Raw genomic sequence first — 4272 nt, forward strand, 5'->3', positions numbered from 1 at the left:
ATTCAAGGAAATTGTGCCTAGATTCAGTGTACCATTAACCATAGATTTGGATAAGGGATCTCATTTCACTCAGGATATCCTTAGAAGAGTCTATGAGAATCTAGAAATAACACCTAAATATCATGTTTCTTATCACCCACAAAGTTCAGGTCAAGTGGAGTGTATGAAGACTATAGTTGGGAAACTGTGTGCCGAAACTCATCTTAAATGGCCAGATATTCTTCCCAGCTTTGTTTTACTAAACTACGTACGAGGCCAAGAGAGGATCTACATATTTCATCGTATGAGATGCTCTTTGGACATGCTCCACTACACACAAAAACTTGTAAGGCTGTTTATGCATCACTCTTAGGAGGTGATTGCCAAATTGCTTCATATTTAAGTGCTTTACAGCAGAGTCTAAGAGAATTACAAGATATGGGGGTATTAATTCAATCTGGTCCATTGGAATATTCTCTTCACAATTTTTAACCAGGTGATATGGTCCAATGGTGTGGAGCTGACTGGAGTGGGCACCTGGTTTTCAGGTTGTTGCTATTGCAATGGCAGGGTATGGAATATCAACTGGATGGCGGTGATCAGGGGTAGGTCATCTCCAGTGGAGGCTCTGAAAGGTCTGATGGATAAACTACCAGTACTAGCTGGTGATGAGAGTCACGTGTCTGTGGAAAACATAAACCAACTGTTATGGTCGGCTCACAAAGAAGCCAGCTTCCATGTTGTTCTTTTGGGTTTTGGTTCCAGCAAGTATAACCATGCATAGCATTGAGATTTTGGCAGTTCTACCAAGTGGGCAAGTCCTTCCAAAGAGCCAGTGGATACAACCTCAGTACATGAAAGCAGAGTGAAGACTGCTAAACTGCAGCACTCAGCCCTGACACTTTCTGGGCTTGTGGAAGTGAAGGAGTTGCAGAAGGAATCCTTAACTCCAGAAGAGGTACAGTCAGTACAGGAACACCTGAGTTACCAGAGTGACAACCTGGTCTCTTTAAGTCATAGGAAAAAACCAAACTTTGAAGTAAGTTATTCTACTCAGCTTAATTTTCCTTTCCCAGGAAGACTGCTGTTTCAGAGAAACCTGCTGTGGACACTTTCAGCCAGTGACATGATTATGGCATGGATCTCATTGACTCTGATGAACTCTTGGATCCAGAGGTTCCATCTTCCCTATGAGTTGCTTCATGTGGAGAAGGGAAAGGACAAGAAGGAAGACCTGTAAAAATTGCATATGTAGCCTAGCAGAAGAACTAGAGCAGGAGAGAGCAAAGGAACAGAGGAAATCCCAACCCAAGTCAGCTTGTGGAAATTGTTATTTGGGCAATGCCTTCCGCTGTGCCCGCTGCCTCTACCTTGGGATACCAGCCTTTAAGCCTAGGGAGAAAATCCTTTTGAATGAAAAAAAAATCTTCATGATTCCTAAAAGGCAAAATCCCTGGGACTTGTGGAAGTTATTCCATTCCCAAAATTGACTCCAGCACTCATTTCAGCAATCCTTCAAGTCCTGCCTGTTTGTCTCCTGCCTCCCTGATTTTGCCTACACTCTATGTTGGGATCCCAGATGGGGTTGGCTTGGTAGACAATGCAGAAAATGGGGTATATATGCTGCTAGGAACCAAAGGATTGAGAAATAAGTGGCCAGATTAATTTGCATTGGGCTGTCTGATTCCTCAGTGGGACTTGAATTGAAGGTATGGGGAAATTCCATCTAATTAATGGTGTTAGAAAGGAGTTATATATATTGGAGAAGTCACCCTCTCCATATTAGTATTTGGGAACCTGATGACAACATTTAGGACCTGAACCTATCCTCTCTGTTGCCTTGGATCATATCGTCTTTGAATATAGTTATCCCTTAATGTTAGGCTTCTGTGATGCATCTTCAGATCACAAATTTGTCTCCTACCTGGCTTGCTAGAAATGTAATGAAGGAATAAATAAGATAGGCTAATGAGAGGCTTGTATTAGGCTTGTATTTGAGGGCTTGGGTGATATCAAGTTGAGTCTTCTAGGCAGGGAGGCTATCTCTATTACAGGATGATTTGGGTCAGCCACAGATTGTGTGGGTCTGACTGAGAAGTTTTAATCAGCCTCCCTGTTGTTACTAAGCTCCCTTGAGGGGAGGAGCAAGAAGCCCCTCCCTTCTGGAGAGAAACTCTAAGCCCTCAGGAAGTGAACCTGATTCTCATCATGTCCAAGATGGATGCCTGTTTTAGCCCTCAGAAACAAAGGAAAGTTATCTTCCTTTTCAGCCTTGGCCCTAGTTGACGGTATAATAAATCAACTGAAGCTCTTTGAGTAAAGGCCAGGGGTTTATTAGAGGCAAGGGTAAGCTGAGGGAAAAAGGGGTTAAGTTCTGGGACTGCTGCTAAGGGGAAGCTAGTGCTGGGGGAGGGTCACAGAAGATGGGAATCAGCCTGAGGGAACCAGCCCCTCAGCCAGGGATAAATTTCTCTACCCTGATGTAGAAGGGTTTAGCAGATTGATAAATGAGGTGGTGGCTTGGTCTAAGATTGTCCCTGCCTGCCTAAGGAAACATCCCACATTCTTCTCCCCCAAAATTCCCTCCTCCCAGGGCCCAATGGGGAGATGCAGGGGATAGCAGGATGTCAAAGGAGAGGTCAAGGGAAATCAGGCAAAAGCCAAAAGCCTTCAGTTGCTACTCCAGGGATATTTATAGACCAGCTCTAATGGTTTTGCCGTGAGACCAGGACTCTGGCTGGGTCAACATTCCATTTCCTTTACTGCCCAGGTTGGTTCTGTTGGTTTTGCAAATGCAAGAGATTAATGCAGCAACCCTGCATTACATATGTGAAAAATTTTGCCAAAACATCGGCAACAGAACAAAATTGGGTAGGTTCTTATATGGTTGTATTAGTTTCACCATCTTCTGTGACAGTTTTAGGTAGAGATTCGTGGTATCATTGTTCTCATATTGAATTAGCACATGGTATAGATACTGAAAATGTAGAAATTATTAATAATGAAGAAGGTGAAATTGTATAATTTGAGATCTTCAGTCAATTAGAGTCTGCAGTCAGAAAATTCAATAAGGAGAGGTCCATTCCAGCAGAAGAGGATCTTCAGATGGAAGAGGACATGGATGGATAAAAAGGATCCAGGATTCAGGATTTATGGACTTTGTATTGAGACTGATGAACTTATGAATTGAACTGATCAAAACTTTGTTTTCAAGGATTTTCCTAAAGAAGATGATTAATCACGGACAATTTGGATAAATGGTTGGAAAGTATTTTGGGTAATGTAAATAGTATCACTACATACTCAAATACGCATCCAACATTGCACATAAAACTATCAAGAACTTCGATGAAGAAAAGGAGAAGAAAGGGAGGGAAGAAGAGATTACCTAGGAAAATGGGACATCATAAGAAGAAAGGAGATCTGGAGTTTTGGTAGGTATCACACATCCAACAGTAACATGTTGCAGCATAATATAGCAAAGGAACAACATAACAAATCAGATACATACAACACAAACATGTTAGGATACCTTGTATTCCTTATGGAATGAAACAATGTATAATACTAACAAAATTGAATTAGCTATAGGATAAGTACTAACAAAGGATAGTTAGTTACTAACAAAGATTGGCTAGTTATTTAGGTAGATGTAGCTAGACTAATATGCTAATATCATAGGGATACTTTAGAATAGTTTAGGGAAATAGTATTGGGTTAGATTAAAGGATAAGATAAGGTACTAATGTACATTACAGTGCAAATACAACAAACATAACAAAATTACATTACAAAGAACATATAACACACTACAGATCACATATCACAAAATAATGTAAATAGATGTGTAAATAAATGTAAATAGGATGTGTACATTGTAAATTGTATTATAGTTTATGTATTATATATGTAAAGAGTGTACATATGTTTATTTGATGTGTATGTATTGTGTGTACATATATGTATATCGTGTATGTATTGTATGTGTCATATATGTATTAATATGTGGATAGTTTGATACTAATTGAGTTGCAAACATTTGAATGTAATTTGCATAAGTGAGTTTAATGTTTTATTGTAATTTTGCTGTAAAATTTATGCAATGTTGTGTTGAAAATATATTTTCCAAAATTGTTTGCATTTATTAGTTAGTTAGTAGAATATTTCTGTATTAGAATAGGAGTGGTGTTTGATGTTTGTTTTGACTTTTGTATTGATATTTCATATTTGCTGTTGATTTTGTTAATTTTTTTTTTTAAACCCTTGTACTTCGGTGTATTGTCTCATAGGTGG

General features: G+C 39.3%; 1 pseudogene; it reads left to right on the plus strand.

The window, feature by feature from the left end:
- The first annotated feature begins 542 nt into the window (after positions 1-542).
- On the plus strand, positions 543-1469 carry LOC123247999 (annotated as a pseudogene).
- Positions 1470-4272: the final 2803 nt, after the last annotated feature.

The sequence above is a fragment of the Gracilinanus agilis genome, chromosome 1, assembly GCF_016433145.1.
Source record: "Gracilinanus agilis isolate LMUSP501 chromosome 1, AgileGrace, whole genome shotgun sequence".
NCBI classification, from domain to species: domain Eukaryota; kingdom Metazoa; phylum Chordata; class Mammalia; order Didelphimorphia; family Didelphidae; genus Gracilinanus; species Gracilinanus agilis.